The 23,754-nt window shown below is 33.8% G+C and overlaps 1 protein-coding gene, 1 long non-coding RNA gene and 1 pseudogene across 3 annotated transcripts in view; 2 read left to right on the top strand and 1 right to left on the bottom strand.

Moving 5' to 3' along the window:
- The window catches only part of LOC102630049 (caffeic acid 3-O-methyltransferase-like), a 96,538-nt gene that overhangs the window by 67,990 nt on the left and 4,794 nt on the right, over positions 1-23,754 (bottom strand). The gene's annotated exons all lie outside the window — the stretch shown is intronic.
- LOC127898708 (GDSL esterase/lipase At1g71691-like) overlaps positions 3,841-23,754 on the top strand; it is a 50,091-nt pseudogene continuing 30,177 nt past the window's right edge.
- LOC107175051 (uncharacterized) lies at positions 22,090-23,654 on the top strand. The gene is made up of 2 exons (XR_008053105.1): positions 22,090-22,526; positions 23,407-23,654. It is a non-coding gene; the product is annotated as an uncharacterized LOC107175051 (long non-coding RNA).

The raw sequence follows: 23,754 nt of genomic DNA on the forward strand, positions 1-23,754 counted from the left end.
CTATATAATGAGATATGAAATTAGAGGTCCAAGGAGTAGTACTCAAATCTACAACCTCAAAAGTTGAGGTCGTGGCAGGCAAAAGAAAAAGGAGAACCACGTGTTGCTAGGAAAGGAACTTACATGAGTAACTGCAAATTAAGCAAACACTAAATTTTTCCCTCTTTATATGATAAAATCGGAATGTGTATAAAAAATAAACAATCAAAAAATAAACCAACACAATTGAAAACAATAAATCAACCATAAGAGATACAAATTATTTTATGTGGAAAACTCAAATCGAGAAAAAACCACAGGACCATAGTCCAATATAACCTTCCATTATATTAATAATGAGATTACTGCACAAATTCTTCTCTAAATAATACTAGAGGCAAACAATATCAAGAATCTCAACAATCTTGCTCATAGTAATAGTCTAATATTTTTCATTCTAACAAGTGGGTATCTCAGATAACAGCCAATGAGAGAATGAAATAAAAATCAAGACCAGTAAGAATGTAGAGGGCGATGCCAAAAATTTACCTTCCAAATTTGGGAGATTAAGTTTGCCTTTCGATCGTCCATTCAAAGATTAAAATCCTTACCCTCAAATTGAGTTGGCCACTGTCTTCTTTTTGTCTCTCATCTTTTCTATGTTTTTAAGGCTGCTACTTCACTTGTCTACTTTTTCTTTTATAGCCAGGTGATTTTCAAAGCCCAATTTGATGACAATTTTCAATTAGCCATAACATCTTTCCTTTAATTTCTTAAACACCCAAACTAATGGAAACTTTGGTTTGGGCCACCCAAATGAGATGGATTCAACAAATCTTCCCATCAGATCATATGGGGGGCACTACCAAGCCCGTTCTCTGCTGACAGTCTTTCAGCTTCTCCTTGGGCAACGACTTTGTCATCATATCTGACATATTCTTCATGAATATAGTCAGGCTGCAACTATTTCTTTTCAAGCACGTCTTGTATTCATTGATACCTCACATTAATATGCTTGAATTTCGAATGGTATGTTAAATTCATTGCCAACTGAGAGCACTTTGATTATCACAGTACACGACATAGCTATTTTGTTTCACATCCAGCTCTTGAAAGAAATTCTTCACCACAAAGGGTTTTAGTGATTGCAATATACTCTGCTTCTGTGGTGGAGAAAACAACACGAAGTTTGAAATCCTCTTAGACTACCCTTTGCAAAGGTAAGCAAATATCCTGATAGGAATTTTCCAGGATCAACATCTCTTGCCATATATGTTGTACACTTATAACACAGCTTGTCACCATTAAAACATAAACATGCCTTGGAAGTGACTCTGAGATATCTGAGGATCCATTTAACTGTTGTTCAGTGTTCTTTGCCTGTACTATAAAGAAACTGACTGAGTACACCAACTGCATGGGCAATATTTGGTACAAGCCATGGCGTACATCAGTCTGCGAAGTGTTGAAGCATAAAATAGTCCTTTCATCTGCTGCTTCTCTTTCTCCCTTGTAGGAAAATGCTTGGAACTAAGCCTAAAATGGCCTGCAAGTGGAGAACAAACATATTTTGCCTTGCTCATGTTAATTCTTTCAAGAGCACTTTCAATAAATGCTTCTTGAGATAACCATAACTTGTCAATTTTTCTGTCATAGGAAATCGTCATGCCAAGAATGTATTTTTCGATCCTTGATCTTTTATTATAAATGACTTGCTAAGCTTTTTCTTTAGATTATCAATCTTACTAGCATCATGGTCAACAATTAACATATCATCCACATAAAGAAAAAGAATGATAAAATTATTATCACCAAGCTTCTTTACAAAAAGAGAATGGTCAGACATAATATTGCTAAAACCATGATTCTCTGTAAAAAAAATCAAACTTTTTGTAATATAGTCTTGGTGCCTATTTCAGTCAATACAAACTTTTCTTCAACTTGCATACACTTTCTTTGTTGCCTTTAACATTGAATCATTTAGGTTGCCCCATGAATATCTCCTCCTTTAAGTCACCATGCAAGAAACTCCTTCTCATATCCTAGAGACTTTCTATCCATCAACATCCAAGATTTATCCATATTTAGACTATTAACTTTCCTACAAATGCATCACATTTCATTTGTTCAGTTTTATTAATATTGGAGTTTGATATTGTTTCCAACCATAAGAACAACTATTAAAGTTACAAAATCAACAAGAAAACAGCAGTTAAAATACAATAAAAAATAACACTTAACAGCAAGAGAAAACCTATATCTTCATCATGACTAATTATAACAGTAATATTATAAGCCATATACCATAAATCATGGAAAGAGCAAATAATATAATTTTCAAAAAATAGAGAAATAGAAAAAAATAGAAGTACCTTTTGCTATTCGTTCCAAGAATCGCGGAGCTAGTAACAACTTAAGAGACTGAATCACGACTAAAAATAGAGAAGAATAGAAGCAAGACTTGTTTTTAGATTTCTACTGAAAAAGACAAAATTATTGAAATAAAACTTGTCCACAACAATAAACTGGCTAGCTATTAAAATGATTTAAACAATCCATAAATAAAGTATTAAATTAAGTATGCAAATGTCACATGTAGCAAAACAACATATACAATACGATGAAATTTCAACAGCAAAATTGGGTGTTAAAGCCGTTAAATAAAATCCATTTTTCCATTAGAGAAATCTAAATTTTGAGAATTTTGGTTTAGCTTGCTTTGGTCAAACTCAGTCGGTCTGCACAGTGACAAAGAAAAAGAAGCAGTTGAAACAAAATGAGAGTGACATTGCATAGACTTGATAGTGAAATGTCATTTTCTTGATGCTAATTTATTCCGTTTCTATTTGGAATGATTGATACAAGCGGAAAGGTTTTAAAGAATTGCTTAAAATACTTTATAGGTGCAAAGAGCAATTGCAGCAGTTTAGCCATGTAAATAAGTAAGCACTTGACCAGTATGTAAAGTTCACAAAGTAGCTAGAAGAACTCCAGAGAAGGCATTAGTAGAATGTAGCCACTATAAAAATTTCCACAAACAAATTAATTTATAAAAAAGCACTGGATAAGGAGTTAAGCATACATTAATTTGTTTTTGGAACATACAGCGAAATTTCCATATTGGCTACTATTCTACTAATGGTTTCTTTCCACAATTCCCAATATTAAGATCTATTGAAAACTAAGCATACATTAAATTGCTTGTGGAAATTTACATAAGTCAATATAACAGCAGTTGAACTGGATGCAGTTTGGGTGGAGAAAAATGGTTTATGTTCCTAATTCCCATTATTATGTTCTATTGAAAATTAAACATACAGTAATTTATTTCTGGAAATTTACATAAGTCAATATAATAGTAGCTGAACTGGATGCAGTTTGGGTGGAGAAGTAGTGAGCGCTGGTTTTGGTGGAGGTGTTGTCATTAAAGAGGTACTAAATAACTACAACTTTAAATCAAAAGAAAGAGTTTGTGCTAATATTTGCCATGCATAACTTCAACTTTAAATCAAACTAATGCTTACAAATGGCATGCATCCATATCCACCACGTCGCATACTACATCACTCTTATAAATCTTTCTAATGGAGAAAGGAACACGACATTATTCGCATTTTTGTCCCTTTCTTAATCTACTATATTTTGTAAGGTGCTGGATATTTTTCTGTTGAAAGTCCTATCACATCAATTAGCGCCTTTAAAATTATGTTCTCGCTATTGTTGATATCAATTATCACATTGCACACGTTATCTTTGATGGTGCCACGTGTTCTGAAATCTTACTGCACTAATTATCCTCTTCAAATCTTGGTGCTAATAAAATCTTCTACATAGTGTAATTCAACATCTCTCCTTCATGTACCTCTTAACTCTAAAGCTTCTTCATCATCTTCATCCTCAACATTATTCATCTCTACTTAGCCATAGCGTTTATTTTCTCTCTTTCAAATATCAAATAATGGTTAATATTTTCTTCAGGATTATCTTTTCTTTCTTGCTTGTGATGCTGCTGCTGCTCATGAATGATAAAGTGGCGCTAGGGCAAGATGGGGATCCCGTGGGATCAACACAAGGAGGAGGAGGAAGAGAAATGGTGCCTGCCTTGTTCATTTTTGGAGATTCACTTATCGATAATGGCAACAATAACAATCTTCCTTCTTTTGCCAAAGCAAATTATTACCCCTATGGTATCGATTTCAATGGTGCCCCAACTGGCCGCTTTTCTAACGGCTACACCATGGTCGATGAAATTGGTAACTCTCTTTATCTATGCATTTGATTTATATTTTTATAATTTTTTTTCCTTTTCAAAATCCTGAAGGTACATGAAAATTTATGTACACCATGATTGCATGCAATGCAGGGTATTTTAATTACTGATCTGACGAATTATTATGATTACTTCTTCGCTAGCTAAAAAAAAAGCATAAAACAGATGTCATTTTTAGATTTTTCTTCTTTGTAAATTTGTGTCACACTCTTGAGCATAGTTAGAAATATCTGTGAAGTGAGTTTCATAGTCATGGCTTCAATGACACAAATCCAAATTCATTACAATTAATTAATTGGTTTCCTACTTCTATCCCTTTTAAAAAAAATAACAAAATAAAAGCACTTGTTTAGTTATCTATTTGTGGGGGTGGGGGGGAGGACTATTGCCATTTATTGCTCTGCCCCAACCTCTATATGTCTCTTTGGGAGGGCTCACACTGTCCCATAATATTTATTTCTAAAGAATCACAGTCATTATCTTAAATCAATAAAAATAACAGAATTTTTTCTTTTATTTTTTACATTTATTATATCTACACCCACTTATACCTAACTTGTATTAATCTGCAAGTACGATCTGTTTGGGGATAAATTCACCATATCTGGTAGGCATGTCTTATTAATGGCTAAAAGCTTCCATATGCATAACCTCTTTAAATTGTGTCCCCTTTCAAAGAAAATTTTCTTTATTGTCCATTAGCTTTTATTTACTCTTCACAAATATTTTTAATGTCATATTAACCAAATCTTGTAAATTCATCCATTCGGCTGAACTACTGGGACTTCCTCTGATTCCTGCATACTCTGAAGCTTCATCCCAACAGAAGCTGTGAACATTATGTTTGGAAGAAAAGCTTTCTATGGTGACCAGAGCGTTGTTTATCCCATGAAGTTCCAGCAGCTTGCCAGTCTTTAAACTTAGAAATTAAAGGGACATATGTTATTGTAATGTTTCTTGCTTGCTTAATTGCTTTGCATAATTGTTGGGATTATATGCTCTTTTAAAGCATATTAATTTATTTTCTGATTAATAAAATATTTAAGATATTTTCAATTGCATAAATATTTTGAATAAGGTCCGTTTAATCATATTATATGTATTTATGTGATCATCATATGGATTCACAGAAGATATAATTACAAGTTATCTTATGATTAAATAAATTAAGTTCGCAGTTGATAAATAGAGTTGGGCGCTCTATTTATGTTTAGACTGTAGTTAATTAATTGAATGATTTGTCTTAATCATATATCAATTTACTGATGTAGTTTGACTACATTGAGCTGGATGACATATGAGATTTAATTAACCTTGAAATGATTGTTAGACTTATTAAATCTCATAAGTATTGATTTTACTATAATCTTAATCTTGAGTTAGTTATGATTTCATGATTGTAATTGTTAATCCATTTGAGTTACCAATGGGCACGACATACAATTGTGGTCAAGATTACCCGGTATCTTGGTGGGAGCAATTATGAGTATTGGAGTTATAGATTAACAATATAGAATTTGTACGACGCATCTCTTGATGGGTTTTCGGCACTTGATCATAAAATTCTCTGATCAGAGTGTGTCAACATATTTAGTATGTTGAAAATGATCATTAGAGAAAACCAGTAAGTATCAAAGAACAAGATGTAATTAAATTGATTGGACAATTGAGATATCGATTTAATTAACGATGTGGTACAAATGATTGAGCAGTAAAGAAATCAGTGTGGCTTGGGACGAATTATTATTCGAACATACAATTATGGAGGTCAGTTCCAATCTTATAGTGGAGTAGAGTTCGAATTAAATGATTAGGCTTATTTAATTACAGGATTAATTGTTGTAGCAACTATTGTATATTCCCAAATGATCCCTGGGTTAGCTCATTTAATTGACTGCATCGCTACTGGATTAATAAGTAAGATAACTAGCTATTTAGGTTAAAAGCCTAAATATATTATTTAGTGGGAGGCTCCATTAATATGCTTGAGTGTAAGGGGCCTTGTGTTATTTTACAAGGTGGACCCCTATAACACAAGAACAAGTAACGTGACTTTTGTTTTAATTATTTTTAATTTAAATCAAATGGGATTTAATAGAATTAATAAATAAATAAATATGGAGCCTAGGGTTTCCACTAAATAGAGATATAAAAAAGCTTATTTTCTCTAAAGAAAATAGATAGAGGCCACGTTATACAAATCAGAGAAAAAGATTTTCTCTCTAATTTTGAGAGAAATTTTCTTGTGCTAGTTGTTTTAGTGGTGATAAAGGCACCCACACATCAAGTGTAGATCAAACCTGAGTCATAGTCTGGAAGATTATTTGGTGGCGGATCATGATCTAACAGGAGTAGTGATGACGGATCGTGGTATGGGAGCCTAAATCACTTTAGTGAAAAAAACAAAGATTGTTCATCTTCTCAAATTTTCAAGGTACGATTTCTATAGTACAAATTCTTATATATTGTATGAGATCAATCCTAAATTTTTTTTAAAAAAAAAAAAACTGATTTTTTCCACAACAATTATTAGCCACCGGTGTCTCGTCTGTCCATGTGAGTTTTTACTTGTTTAATTTGCTTGTGGGAAGTTTATGTAATCAAAGAACAAGTTGTGATTGTGTTTTGTTGCGTTGCTAGTGGTTCAGTAATTGGGACCACTTTGATTATGTTTTGGTAATAGATTTTGCTAGTTTACTAGTGCTTCAGTAGGATTTTTCTTTTTTTAAATTATTAACTTATGCATCTATTGAAATCTGAACTCAAAACTTAAGCCCCAAAGAAATTGCTTGTTACCATTGGAATTAGACTTGACTTTCGTAGTTTATTAATCAACTTGCTTGCTAGGTAGCCTTGCCATATGATATGGTTTGCTATCTTATGGGTGGTGATGTTTCCCTTGCAATACCCCTCGCATCTGTGTAAGGACATCCATCTAATTTTGTTGATAATTTTGGAAGTTAAACTTTCTTCCTTAATTTGAATGATTGAAAGATAATATATAATTTTAGCCTCGGTTGATTCAAAAAGGGTAGATTTAAAAGAGAGATTGATTCAAAAAGATTAAATTAAACGTTCAAAAAAATTTATAAAAAACGCAAGATATCCGCAAACTGTCTAAAATACTATCCTTTAATCAATAATATTTTAAATAAGGAGATTATGGGTGGACCAAAAATCCATGTACCAAAGCCCAAGCAAACGCGCAGATTTAACAACCAGTTTGGAACAGCTGCGTTACCAAATTATTTATAGGTTTGGGTTCGGTTACAAAAACTCAACCACAAAAATAAATTTATGTTCACTTAAATTTCTACAAAAATCTTCTAAAACCCCTTTATAATTGTCTCCTTCTTTAAAATTACCGTATGGGACAAAATTATATCTCATTAAACCCACCGTAAACAATTCTTTCACCGACAATTTTTCTCATGTACGTATGTACTTCTGTTATCTTAGAGTTTATACGAAAATTATTGAAACCTCAAAATACAACTACAGAAAAATCTCAAAAGCCGGTAACAACCCTGTTAAAAATCAAAATAGTGATCATGTTAGAAGACCATTCCCTGTCAAATTCCATTGAAAATTGAGTGCATATATGACCTAGGCAAAATAGAGAAAAAAAAAATCAGTTTCAGCTTTAAAATTGTTGTAAACTGGGTAGTCAGAGGAGTGCCAATAGTCCAACTCAGTTCATATTCATTTAGATTTGAGATGAAGAAATAAACACCACAAAATAAACTTAAATGTTGAAAACTAATTCTAACCCAACCTGAATAGATTTTTATTGGAATTTTTTGGTTTAAGTTACTCAATAATTTTAGAGTGGAGCTTCTAACATCCCATTAAAGCTCATAAGAAACACTACTTATTCATTTTTATATCTCTTGTTTTATGAAATTACAAAAAAAAGTCCATAAAATTACAATAGAGTTTTAATTAAACTTCACTATCATTTTAGACATACTTTTTCATAATAAAATTATTATTATTAAGTAATTTATTTCCTCATTATCTCAAAATTATTTTTGACTTTATCAAACAAATAAGGTTAAAAAAATAGTTAGGGGTTTATGATTTGTAAAGACATTTTAGATTAATTAAATTCTTATTTTTTTCTTTCGGTAATTTCGAAGAATATTAAAGGGGTGTGAAAAACAGTACTCATAATTGAATTAGATCAAAACTTTCTCAACCCAAATACGTTTGGATTTGATTGGGTTAATCCCAACATTCACTCACCCCTAAAATGGCTTTATATATAGTCATTATTATGAAAAATATAATCATAGCGTCAACTCTTAAGTAAACTTTTTGGTTGAGAGAGGCGTAGATCACTCAACATGTATTAGTAGTCAAAATTAGAAGAGAAACTTTATCTAGATTACTACATTTACCAAATAATTGTTATAAGTGAATATGAAATAGTTCACTCAAAGCAAGGATAAATGGATGAAAGTACTACACATTTTATTCACAATGAGGTTTCCTTTTATAGGCGTTACATGAACAAACTTAACGAAATAATAGCAGCCATTATTCAGCAAATACTGCAACTACTTTCCAGTAACTATAGCCTAAAGACTAGGTAAACACAATCTTGCAAATAACATTACCAACAAACTTCCTAAAGACTAGGACCATAAAAGCAACTTATTGACACAAGGAAATTCCAACAATCCCTCCCTTAAACTAAATGTTGTTAACATTCAGTTTAAACATTCTGCAGAATCTTCTTCAAATTGCAATTTGCAAACTCCAAGTGACTTTCTCAGCTTCAAAAAACTAGCCAATTTGAGGGGTTTAGTAAAGATGTCAGCAACTTGGTCTTCACTCCTGCAATAAACAAGATCAATGACTTCATTTTTTGTCAAGTCTCGCAAGAAATGGTATCTCACATCTATGTGCTTGCATCTTCCATGTAGAACCGGATTCTTTGAAAGTTTAATTGTTGAACTATTATCACAGAAGATATGTGTTGACTCTGGTTGCTTAAATTGAAGTTCATGAAGAATATTTCTCAGCCAAAGTGCTTGACATGCACAAGAAGCTGCTGCAACAAACTCAACCTCAGTTGTTGACAAAGTAACTATCGGTTGCTTCTTAGATGACCATGAAATAGCTGCTAAACCAAACATAAATACATATCCAGATGTGCTTCTTCTGTCATCCAAATCTCCAGCATAATCACTGTCTGTAAAGCCATACAAATATGATTTTTTACCCTTTTTGTAGAACAACCCAAATTCACACTACTAGAAAAATGGGCTTTATTGACACCAATTTAGTGTCAGTAATTACTTTTGCTGACACTGGTTAATTGTGTCAGTAATGCTCAAGCCAGAACACACTGACACTAATTTTTGGTGTCAGTGATTTTTGCGTCAGTATTTTGAGTCACTATAGTATTACCACAATAGTGATACTATGATGTTAGTATCAGTTGATACTATTTCTATGTCAGTATTTTGTGTCACTAGAGAGTCACAAGGATAGTGACTCAATCGTGTTAGCATTTAATGATACTATTTACATGTCACTGATTTATGTGACTACAATATCAGGAATCCACTGACTCAGTAACATCAAAAATTCTTATCGTCATTTAAATAATTAGTGTCAGTATTAACGATGCTATACCGGTTGTGTTTTATTTTTTTTAATCACATTATTCATGTTTATTTTACAATTAAAATAAACCCAAAATATATTAAACATACCAAATCTTGTAATGCAATTCACACAATACACCTTGCAAATACATCAGTTAAATTAAAATAGTTCAAATACATCATTGTTTGGGGGTAAAAAACAAGTTCAAGTACTAAATTAAGCTTTGAACAAGTAGTATACATGATAAAGTACTAAATTAATTTCGGAAAATTTAGCCAAGAAGAAAAAATAGATAACAATGTCACTGATTTTGGAGTCCGCATATGCCTTCATTTTTTTTCCACCTACAAGTATATAAAATCAATTAGCACAACACAAAAAATGAGTCATAGATTTGTTTTAAAGAAAACTAATCATAAATTACTTGTATGTTACCTCGGGATTGTAGGCTGTAATTAACTTGGCAACGTATGTAGCCCACTGATCACGAAGTCGCGAGAGGTCCTTGACAGTGTATTCCTCAACTCCCTTGAACTTTAATTTTAAAACAACAAGTTATTCACCGAAAATCCTTGACTAAACTACTTAATTATCATTCATTTAAATATATTTGTGTGTTAACAATTAAAGCCAACAAATAAACTCCAACAATGTTACTGTTTTATCCAAAATTATATAGGTAAATACTGAACATCCTGATCATGGTAATTTAAAAAAAAAAAAACAACTTGTGAATCCCAACAGCAACAATATTTGATAGTCGAAGCAACTTGTGAACCCCAACAGTACGCGATTTAATACAAATATGGATGTAGATACAAAACCTTAATTAGGATGACAACTTATCCTCATCAAAGTAAAGTACAAGCAACGACACCATAGCACATCCCCACTAACAACTACTTTGCAACCCAAACAATTGTTTTGTGTTGGGATATGCAGTACATTGTGTATATCCCAAATCCTAATTCATGTCTATATGGATATTCATATAATCTATTCAACAGTATGCAACATAGTCACCATTATAAGTACCTCACAGTTTATAAAATGCATACAATACGCAATAAAAAGATAACTGTAAAGAAGCACACAAGTGTTTGAGCTGATTCATTTAACAATAAATTAAAACAATATGATGCAGTATTGTAAAAATCATTTTCAATACTTACATTATTTTTCAGAACGTTCACATTTGTGATGATATCTTGCATGTATTTCATCACATAGTAACCACATTCAAAGCTGCTCGGCTGCCTCGGACACTACAAGATCAAAATTACATTAATTTTTTACTGTACGTTAACAATAATTAGTTAGGTTTGTCTGATTTTTACCTTGACAGGTATCCATTGAACATTGGCCTTTGTATCAGAATTTAAACTCTGATGTATTCGAATCCCCCTACAATTAAGAGACATAGCTAACGTTAGCAAATAATTAGCATAAGACATAAAAATAAAATAGCATGATCAAAGATACAAATAAAAAACTTAACTGATTGACAATCTGCATTAGCTCATCATCAGGACTACCTACCAACGGATCAAGGTAATAGGTTGTACGTCTCACCATATCAATTGCCAATAACACCCAGTGGGCACTAAACAAAGTAAATATTGTTCTCACACATGAATTACAAGTAAAAGTTTTTAACTTCGTGATTAATCTACAAATTAAAGAATATAACTAGCAAATGAAAAAGGTTATACCCAGGGTTATATGGGAATACAATAACTTGTCCCAATTCTGCCAAGCCTAACAGTTTTGAAATGTATTGAGTCCTGTCTTTAAAGCTGACCCTTGGATATAGCTTCTCAAAAAGCCCAAACTGAACTGGTTTAGTACTTCCATTGCTCTCCATCTCCTCATACAGGTGTCTAAGAGGAAACAAATATATATAACGAAGTAAGTTTGAATATAGGAAACAAAATAATAGGGCCAAGTTTACTAAAACATAAGTTATGATTTACTGTACTTGATCCATATGTTAATGATGCAGTTTGAGACCTCTTTAAACTTGATGATTTCAGCATAAATCATTTTGTCCAAGTGTGTTTCCCAAATTTCACCAAAGGTTGCTGTGTCATGCCGAATTCTGATCAACTGAGGTAAAGAATTCTCGATGAACATGGTAAACATGTTCATATATTCACTCCTGTCATTCTTTCTTGATCGTGCTGCTGCCCGTGTATTCTTCACGCGTACATTGAGGTCTTTTACTGCTAGTCTGATGACTCGGGGTTCTTTTTTGGCTACTTCTGCTGGTCTGATGACCAGTGGTTCTTTTTTGGGTACTTTTGCTGGTCTGATGACTGGTGGTTCTTTGTTGGGTACTTTGTCATGACAGTAGAACTGCCTATCTAGTACTTTAGGAGTTAGTCTAGGAGATCTTCTCGGTGTGGGCTTTGAAGTAATTTCACACTCTACTTTTTTGAGGGTTTGTTGAGGAGTTGCTTGGGAAATTGTGGTGGGATTGTCCTTGATTTTACTCTTCACAAATTTTGGAGTCGACTTACCCGATGGGAAATCAGCCTATGCAATAATCAAAATACATACCATTAGTAGCAATACATGCATATACAAATGGAAATAAAATAATGACATGTAACAGGCCATATACCTTTCTTTTTCCAAGAGTTTCAGGGGATTGTTGATCATTGTCAATCTGAACACCAGTGGAAGTTTTGGGCTTAGGAAAGTTAGAACTTCCAACTTCAGTATTACTGTACGCATTTAACCTTGCATTCATGCGTTCTAATTGAGCAGACATGAATTGGAAACTCTCTTGATACATCTTTCTTTCTCTTGCTAACTCAGTGGCATCAGGGACATGAAAGTACATAGATGGGGTGACGAATTGCCCCACTCCTTGCACCCTGCTTCCATTTGGCTGCTTCTGAAGAGCTTCACCTAGAATGTCATGTGACCCTTGTGATTGGAATGTTCCTTGTTCAACCTTACTTTTCAGCTCATTCTACAAAAAAAAAAAAAAAATTGTAAATCCGCAATTACGAGTACAAGACATTAGCTAAACTAAACTAATATCCTTCTTGAATCTTTAACAAAGAGCAAACCCATATACAGTTCAAATTGAAACTACAGAAAATATTACAAGACAACACCTCATACAAGTTTTAACTTTTTTATATGCGAAGAAATAAGTTCTAATGAAATCTTACCGAGTTTCTGTCAATTGTAAATGTTGCCATACAATTATTACAAAAAGCAGTATATATGTACGTAAATATCTACCCCCACACACACATATTATAAAGAAAATTCATAAGAATTAAGTATACAAGTGACTTACTATTTTCTCAGCAATTGGCATCACATCAGAAGCATATTTGCCATCTCGGTTTGCTCGTGCCATTAACCAAGCTTCACTGCGATCAATCTCCCGCTCAGAAACTCCACTCTCATTTTTCTGTTACAAGGTGACATAAAACATAAATAATTGATTCTATTATATTATACGTACTAGATTACTTATGTTACTGTAATTACTCCATATTACCACACTTACTTTTCTATACAACATGCCACCATATCCTGTGCTAACCAAGCGATAGTTTTAGACATTCTTTGCTCTTTTGTCTTTTGCCTTCTTACTTTTTTCCTGCACAAATAGTTTATATGAAGAACAAAAAGTTACCACTGATTATTAGTAACTACCAACAATTAAATCAGGTAATATTAACAAACAACACACCTGAAATTGTTCAGACAAAACTTTGTCAACAAAAAGTTTCCAATCTTCTTTTTTAATGCTTGGATATTCAATAGGACGCAACCTTAGTGACTTTCGATCGTCCTTGTTAGGTAGAACGAATTCCCCTGATCTTCAAAGACTCAAGATCTTTTCTAGCATTAATCCCATCTTTTGTTTTGCCTGGTTGATGAAGTAATGTGATCTAATTGATGGCGAACTAATAAACGCTTCCAATAATCTAACTAAAAAAAGATTGACTTTTTTTTGTACAATTTTTCAGTTATGTTCTCATCACCATCACCGCCACCACCGCCATCATGTTTTCGCTTTTTGGCCTTCTTTTTCCCAAACTTAATATCTATATCTTCCACCATATTAAAGATTTCCTCACCAAACAAAGTTTTAGGAGGCTCATTCCACTCTTGCTTCCCATTAAAAACCTTTTTCAGTTTCCGAAATAGGTGACCGAGTGGTAGAAAGTGGCGATGGCCCATTTATGACATTTTCCTACTATGTGGCAGCCAACATGCACAAGTGTCTATCCCACAAATTGGGCAAGCATAATAGCCCTTAACAGTACAACCAGAGCGGTTTTCGTATGCTGGAAAGTCACTGATTGTCCACATCAAGACAGCCCATAAATTAAAGGTTTCTTTTCTATAAGAATCATAAACATCAATACCTACATCCCATAGAGTTTTTAAGTCCTCAATCAAAGGTGCTAGGTATACATCTGATCATTTCCAGGTTGTTTAAGGCCAGATATTAAAAGTGACAACATCAAAAACTTCCTCTTCATACACAACCATGGAAGAAGATTATATGTTATTAATATAACAGGCCAACAACTATAAGTAGTGCTAAGTGTACTATGTGGGTTAGCCCCATCAGTTGAGAGAGCTAAACGGAGATTTCTAGGTTCTTGTGCAAATTTTGGCCACTTATTGTCAATTAGTTGCCAGGCTGGTGAGTCTGCTGGGTGGCGAAGTTTGCCATCTCTCATTCTTTTATTAGCATGCCATGTTAAATTTTGAGCTGTTTGTGGTAATTGAAACAATCATTTCAACCTAGGAATAGGTGGAAAATACCATAATACCTTTTTAGGAACCCCTTTCCTAAATTTTGTTGAGCTATCTTTTTTTATTTGATACCTAGATGCTCCACAATTTGGGCATTCAGCAAGATCAGCAAATTCATTCTTATACAAAATGCAGTCATTTAGACATGCATGTATTTTTTCATACTCTAAGCCTAGCACTTTCATTGTTTTCTTAACCTCGTACATTGACATATGTAGAGTATTATTATTTGGCAAAATATCAGCAAAGACTTCTAACAAAGCAGAAAACCTTTTATCGGACCACCCATAGTTCCCTTTGACATTGTAAAGTCTCATTAAACTAGATAACTTTGAATGTTTTGCACCCGGGTACAAAGGCTTTTCAGCATCTTCAAGCATTTCCTTAAAAGAACTAGGATCTCTATCACAATGCTCATAAGCATCTTCGACCATGTCAATTATATTACTGTAATCATGACATCTAAATCTTTGACTATGTGAATGGTCTTCACAGTTTGTAAATGTAGATTTAGAGTTAGTCTCACCATTCCAAGTCCAAACAATATATCTTGGGAGAAAACCTTTTTCAAATAAATGATCCTTCACCTGTTGAGGAGTATGAAACTCCATATTACAACAAAAGGTGCAAGGACATCTAATTGACATTCGATTTTCAGCATTCAAAATGGAAAAATCTAAGAAATCAGCAACTCCAAAACGATACTCTACAGACAATCTATCACAAGTTATCCAACTTCTCTCCATTTCAAATATTTTACTTGTTCACATATGTAATGTCAGTTTAAGTTTAATTAAATTGCATGATTAATTTAAAGTTCAATGTTATTATGATTATAGTTGTAATAATAAACTTATAATTCTGGAAAATCATTAATAGCCTCTATAAATCATTAATTATAATAATAATTTAGACAAAATCCTGAAATTGAAACAAAAGAAGTTTTGAAACTTAAATAGGAGATTAATAGGTAAGATGGGTGCTAATGGCTTTTTAAGTAGTCGAACTAATTCATAAGTCAAGTAACTAACAAAAGTTAAGAGTTCAAATAAATAATGTCTTCATACCACTTTGCAAGCCATTTTTTAAGATTCTATAAATCATTTTTTAACTTCAAATACAACATGCAGAACTACTTTAAAACAAACATTTCTTTATTGAATCAAACACAAATCATCAACTTTATATAATCTCAAAATACTCACAACCACGAACTTAATTAATTCATATCATAGTCATTGTCTCTATTACAAATCGTCCAACCAAAACAGAATAAATAAACAAGTAGGATTATATAACAAAATTTACCTCTCTTTACATGAAACAGAGATGTAAATAGTTTGTAACCACTAAATACACAGTCATTCAGCCAATATAACACCCAAACAATCATCTCCTAATCACAAAGGCAAAAGCTAAAATGAAATTTCATATTTTAGTACATTCAAAATCAACTAACTTATTGCTCAAAGTTAAGAAACGGAGCTAATAGTTTATTTCAGAAACTAAAAAAAATGCACATTCTTAGTTTTAAATAACAATGACAGTAAATCACATGCACAAAAGTTTGAAACTGACCTCAAATGTGGCAGAAAAAACAGAGTCGCAGTAGCAAGTGTTTTGAGTTTAAGTAATGCACCACTTAAAATGCCTGTATTTTTGGACTGCATGTGAGTGAAGATATAGAAAAATAAGAACAAAAATTTCAAGTTACAAATAAATAAAAGAAAAAAAAAGATTTGGAAAACAAAACCCACCAGGGTTGCACTACTGGTCAATTTCTGAATATTTGAAACAACCCCAAAATAAAAATTCAAAAATATTATTCATAAGCCAAATTAAAACAAACCCAATAATTAAATTGCCTAAAAAAATAAAATATTCTGCCATTACCAGCTGATAACCTCCTCTATAGTTCTTTCTCTGGACTTAACTTGTCAGGGAGAATGAGATTACCTGAATACCGAACCGATGGTGCCACTTCACCCCTTATCGATGGCTTTTACTTGCTTGCCTAGTATAGGCACTGAATGATTTAGTTGGAGAAAAACCCCTTCGATAACAAGTGATTAGGGTTTTGGTTTGTGTTTCAATTTGGGGGAAATGGAAAAACGAAATAGAGTTTTAGCTTTTCATTATCTATCTAAATTAATTGAATTTAATTTGTAAATGGATAGTGCAAAACAGAAGAGACCGAGAAGAGAAAAATGAAAGCGAAAGTGAACGATGAAAGCAAGATAGAGACAGTCGATATAGTCTAGATGGGGAAAAGTCAAGTGTGTTTTATGTTGTTGTTATTTATATTTTCATTTTTTAATAATTTAAATATTATTATGACTTTGACTCATCGAGATTTGATGGTCTGTGCTCCAAACATTAAAGCTTTAAATCTTAGAGCTCTTAGGTTCGAGTTGGAGCTAAAACAAAATTTTTATGAATTTTTTTTATCATTGATACTTTAGTGTTAGTGATTTTTGATATTTAGTTTACTGACACCCTAGCATCCTTAATCTCTGATTCATATTTTTCAAAAGCGGAAAATGGTGCATATGTACATAAGTACTGACACTTTTTGCAAAGTGTCAGTAAAGCCCATTTTTCTAGTAGTGTCAGCAATACCACGCAAGTATCGAAGAATTCTCTTTGCAGCTAAAAGATGATCCTCTCTTGGACACTCCATATATCTGCTAATGGAACTAACTGCGTGCATTATATCAGGTCGAGTTGTCGTTAACTACATCAAGCTTCCAACAATCTGTTTGTAAAGGGTTGATCACTTGACTCCTATTGTCCTTTGCCCCATTGGAAGTTCAGTCAACTCCCAAGTATTATTTTTTTCAATGGATGCAATTTCTTCGTCCATGGCTTTTAGCCATTTTTGTTCTTTGACAGCTTCTTTAAAAGTTGTAGGTGTTGGAGAATTAACAAATAAAACACAGTATTTTATTTCTTCAACAACACTCCTCACCAATTACAACTCTTATTTTTCACTCTCTACACCTTAGAGATTTTACTACTTCACTTTACGTTTAAACCAAAGGGGAGAGAGGGTATTTATACATGAAACAAACTAATCACAACCACTCATTTATTCAATTAATAAACAAATCCTCACCATCCATTAAAACCTATCACTCACCTACTTCACCAACCATAGCTAACACACCTAACACAAATAATTGAAACCTCACCAACCATACCTACTCATGGAACCTTCCATGAGTTGGGCTTGATTTATTCATCTTGGATCAAGTTTATGATCCAACACCTCCCCTTAAACTTGATCCTGTGACACCAAGCAAACTTCTGAATCTTACAAAGTCTTCTTGCTTGAGTGGCTTAGTGAAGATATCAGCTGCTTGATCTTGTGATTTTACATACTTGATTTGCACTTCTTTTCTTGCAATACACTCTCTTATGAAATGATAGCGAGTGTCTATGTGTTTACTTCGATCATGAAAGACTGGATTCTTGGATAGGGCAATTGCTGATTTGTTATCAACACAAATCTCGGTTGGCTCTTCTTGTACCAAACTCAACTCCTTCAGCAAATTTCTAAGCCAAATTGCATGACAAACACTTGATGTGGCAGCTACATATTCAGTTTTACAGGTGGATAGCGTGACAATTGGTTGCTTCTTTGACATCTATGTGAAAGCATTATCTCTTATGAAGAACACAAATCCAGTTGTGCTCTTTCGATCATCTACATCTCCACTCCAATCGCTATCGCTATATCCAATAAGCTTGTAGTCATTAGAAAATGAGTATAACAAGCCGAAATTAATTGTACCTTTGATGTAGCGAAGGATTCTTTTTGCAGCTTTAAAATGGGTGGTCTTTAGATTCTCCATGTATCGGCTCACAAGTCCAACAGCATAAAGGATATCTAGTCTTGTGCATGTCAAATAACGTAGGCTTCCAACCAAACTTTTAAAGAATGTTGGATCTATATCTTCGCCTTCATCATATTTGGATAACTTGACACCGCATTCCACTGGCGTGCTTATAGGCTTGCAATCATTCATCTTGAACCTTTTGAGAATCTCCTTTGCATAGCTTTCTTGGGAGATAAATATGCCTTCTTCCTTTTGCTTGACTTAAATGCCAAGGTAATATGCCATTAGTCTGATGTCAGTCATCTTGAACTCTTTGATCATCACTCTCTTGAACTCTTTGATCATCACTCTCTTGAACTCTTCAAACAAGCTTGAATTACTTCCAGTAAAGATGAGATCATCCACATACAGGCACACAATCAAAATATCTCTATATTTTTCTTTGACGTAGAGAGCATGTTCATATGGGCATTTGGTGAAGCCTTTCTCTTGAAAATACTTGTCAATTATGCTATTCCATGCCCTTGGTGCTTGCTTTAATCCGTAAAGTGCTTTCTTCAATCTCAAAACTTTGTCTTCATGTCCTTTCACCACATAGTCTAATGGTTGTTCGATGTAAACTTCTTCTTCAATGAATCCATTCAAGAAAGCAGACTTCACATCCATTTGAAAAATCTTCCATTTATTCTGAGTAGCCAAAGAAATAATAAGTCTAATAGTTTCAAGTCGAGGTACAGGAGCAAATACCTCGTCATAGTCTATGCTAGCCTTTTGCAACTAGCCTCGCATTGTGCCTTTCAATTTCTCCTTTTGCATTTCTTTTTGTTTTATACACCCATTTGACACCGATCGCCTTGTGACCTTTTGGAAGAGTAGTAAGCTCCCAAGTATCATTCTTCACAATGGCTTGGATTTCTTCATCCATTACAATTCTCCACTTCTCATCTAGTGCAGCTTCTTGGAAGTTGACTGGCTCACAATCAGCAAAGAGGCAAAAGAGAGTGAGATTATCATGTCTCTCAGTTACCTTATAGAGATCTTGAAGACTCATTGTACGTTCTTCGGTTCTTTCATTTAAGAAAGACGGCGGTGAATCTCCACATGTGATTGATACTGGTGAGATAGGTGAAGTAGCAGGCTCTTGTTGTTCGTCTACTTGTTTTATCTGTGTATGATCATCTTCTTCAATGGGAAAGAAGTTGAAGTCATCCACACCAGAGCCAAAATCCCATTCTCCTTCTTCATCAAAAACTACATCTCGACTGATCACGATCTTCCCGTTGTTTGGATTGTAAAGCTTGTATCCTTTGGAGTTGTTGTCGTAGCCGATGAAGATGAACTTCTCACTTTTGTCATCCACCTTGGCTCTACTTTCGTCTGGTACATGTACATGGGTAATGCTTCCGAAAACTCTTAGATGGGTGATGCCGGGTTTTCTTCCACTCCAAGCTTCTTGTGGCGTCTTGCCCCACACGCTTTTTGTTGGAGATCGATTGGATAAGTAGACTGCACATGCAACAACTTCAGCCCAAAATTCTTTAGGTAGCCTCTTACTCTTAAGCATGCTTCTTGCCATGTCGAGGATGGTTATGTTCTTCCTTTCTGCAACACTATTTTGTTGGGGGGATCTTGGAACTGTCAAAGGGCGTCGAATTCCATTTGCTTCACAAAACTCTAAAAAATCTTTGGAAATGAACTCTCCACCTCGATCAGATCTCATGGCTTTAATCTGGTATCCACTTTCTTTTTCAATTGCAGCTTTAAACTTCTTGAAAGCTTCAAAGACTTCTGATTTTTGCTTTAAAAAATACACCCAAGCTTTTTCTTGAAAAATCATCTATGAAGAGAAGGAAGTAGTTACTTTTACCAAAGGAGTTTGGCTTGAATAGACCGCACACATCAGTATGAATGAGCTCGAGTGGCTTTTGAGCTCTTGAGTTTGACTATTTTGGAAAGCTCTTTCTAAATTGCTTGCCAAGTAAACATCCTTCACAAAGTTGATCAAGGTGATTGATGTATGGTAAGCCTTTCACCATGTTCTTCTTAGATAGTAGCTCCAGTCCTCCAAAGTTGAGATGCCCATATCGAAGATGCCAAGTCCAGGATTGATCTTTGTGACGGGCTTTGAGACATTTTGCAACATCATTTTGAATATTTAAAGGAAACATTCTATTCTTTGACATTCTCACCTTTGTAATTAGATTTCCTTTGTCATCTCTTAGAAAAGACTATAATCTTTTAAGTGAATATCATAGCCTTTTTCTAAAAGTTGACCTAAACTAAGAGTGTTGCTTTGTATATTGGGCACATAGTAAACATTCGAAATTATTTGGTGGCTACCATCTTTTGCACGAAAAAGAATGTTACCTCTACCATTCACTGGTACTTTTGAATCATCTCCAAAAGCGACACTGCCATTCACAGATTCACTTAGTTGCATGAACATGCTTCTGTTTCCACTCATATGATTGCTATCACCTATGTTAAGATACCATGTATTTTCTTGACCTCCACTTGTGTCATTGCGTGCTAGTAAAAGTGTGCCATCTTCACCATTTTTCTCTTCAGCATAGTTCACTCTCTCATCAATTCTGGTGCTTGGAGCTCTGCATTCTGAAGCATAATGCCCAAACTTTTGACAATTATAGCACTGTACTTGGGATTTGTCATACCTCGATCTTGGATTGCCTCTGCCTCGTCCTCTGGTTGAGCTTTCTCCTTTGGCATAATTGGAGTTGTTGTTAAAATTCCAACCTCATCCATGACCACGACCTCTACCTCGTCCTCGACCTCTACCTTGGACATAGTGCCTTCTCTCATTGTCGGAGCTTTCTTCTTTTTTCTTTGGATTGACTTCCATCTTGAGAAGTTGTTCTTCGATTCCTTACTTCTTTTTTTATTTTTCTTCATAGGCTTGCAACCTTCCTTGAAGTTGCTCGATCGTCATATCCTCTAGATCTCTTGTTTCTTCAATTGTCACAACAATATGGTTAAACTTCGAGTCTACTGATTGAAGTATCTTTTCAATGATCCTTACCAACATCACCACTCTACTCATAGAGCAGCTTCAAAAACGATCTCATTGGTCCAAAAAGGCCTGACCCATTGAACGATGACCCTTAAAATTTTATCCTAGCTTGATCCATACGACAGGCTGAACAGGTCGGTCCTTTACACAATCAAAACAAACTTGTGAGTAGGGGTGGGCAAATAACCCAATCTGATTCGACCAAAAAACTTGAGTTCAGATTGGATGTAGATGAATTTCTCAATCCAATCAGGTAGGAATCTATCCAAATCGATCCAAATTACACACAATTAAAGAATATTATTTGAATTTTTTTATCCATTCCAAATATAATTCGGATTCAATAAGTCTGGATTGAGTTTGGATTACTTTTTTCCTAACTCGATTAACCGGAACTTGAACCCAATCCGAAACTGAATTTGCCGACCCCTACTTCTTATCATTTACACATTACATTTGTGACTATCATTTTTAAACTAAAATTTTCTCTTGATGCGAATAAGAAAAAAAAACATAGAGTAAATTTCGTTAAAAAAAATGAGGCACCATAGATGGACCGTACATATGGTACAACTAGCTGAAATGTAAGTAGCCTTGTGAGAGCTGCCTACTTTGGATTCAGGACGAAATATTTAAGAAGCAAGCAAGTAAATAGATCAGGAAAATAATATTCGGCCACCCTCATTCCAGAGGGAGGCCAAAAACGACATGCTTCTGTGCCGTTTTGAGGTTTTAGATTTGAAAATTAAAAATAAATTTTACCATTAAAAAATAATAAAAGCTAATCAAAAGAAATTAAAAAATCTAAATTCTTATCCCTCCCCTTGCTCACCCCCTCTCTCTTTGACTCACCCGCTCTGTCCCTCTCACTCTCACCCACGAAGCTCGTTCCCCTCTCACTCACCCACAAGCTCGCTGTCAATATTTTTTTCGGATCTCAACTAACGCATCATCAAAACCGCAACCATGACGCTAGGCTGAGGAGGATCCAGTGTCGTGGGTCAGTTTCTTCTCTAATCTTGCCCTTTTTTGTTCAATCTATTTATGCCCTGGATTGATTTATTCTCTTTGTTTTATTGTGTTTCTTGTTCTAGCAAAATCTATTTGTCTAATTCACATACGGGTCGCAGTCGTTGCTTTTATTATTTTATAATTTTTTTTAGGTGGTTTTGTGTAGTCTTATGAACATTCTTTTTGGCAAAAATGCATCTGGGTTGCTACGCGCCTACGTTTGATTGTTAATTAGACCTGATTCGTAATTCTATGCGTTTTTTGAATTTTTGATCGCGAAATTAAGTTAATTTAGTTTAATATTATTAGATTATTGTCACCTAAAATTAGTATATTTAATCAGTTAAAGAAATTCTTTTGACACGGACTTTATGAAACCTTGTATGTGATACTTTGCTTAGCAAAGTATTTGGATTTTGGATTTTTTTTTCTATTTATATTTTAAAATTACTAGAAATAAGTTATTTGAAGTGTGATACTTTGTGAAATGTTGAAGCTTACGGTTTGGTTGTAATTCTGTTTTTGCTTATATATGTTTACGTCTGTTGGCATTCTTTTTTTTTTTTTTTTTGGTATTTGAAGTTTGCATATATGGTGTGTATTAAGATTTTCAAGTTGTTCTTGAAACATATTCTGGGTAGTTTGATATATCACATGTTTCTATGAATTCTTTAGTTGAGGCAATTGTTTTTGGTCTTAGCTGCATTGTTAAGTTCTTTACCACATAGAATTCCCTAATTTTCTTCTGCTAATCCAGTAATTGCAGCTTCATTCTAAGGTTCTTCATTTTCTATAAAGCATATATTGCTTCATTACCCCTCCTCTAAAATATGTTGCTAATATGTATTTGATTCATTCCAATCTTACAGATCATTGTTGGATGCCGAATCATCATACAATGCTTACAATTGTGAGAGAAAAATGAACAACCAATTGCCCAGTTCAGTTACGCTTTACGCTAGGAAGATTGACGTAGAAACATTTGTTTAAGTGAATAATTGTACCTGATTTTTTTTTTTTGGGTTAATTTGGCATTTTTACATGAACTACTCTTATTGTTGTAATGGTTATTGACATACTCAACCTTTGAATATATGGATAAAAAACCTTCAAAATATTTCCACGATCAATCATTGAGCATTAGAGTAATATCATCCAACCAACTAATACACAAAACACAACTAAAATTATACAACAAAAGAGTAAGTCAATCATCA

The sequence above is a fragment of the Citrus sinensis genome, chromosome 3 (assembly GCF_022201045.2).
Source record: "Citrus sinensis cultivar Valencia sweet orange chromosome 3, DVS_A1.0, whole genome shotgun sequence".
Classification (NCBI taxonomy): Eukaryota; Viridiplantae; Streptophyta; class Magnoliopsida; order Sapindales; family Rutaceae; genus Citrus; species Citrus sinensis.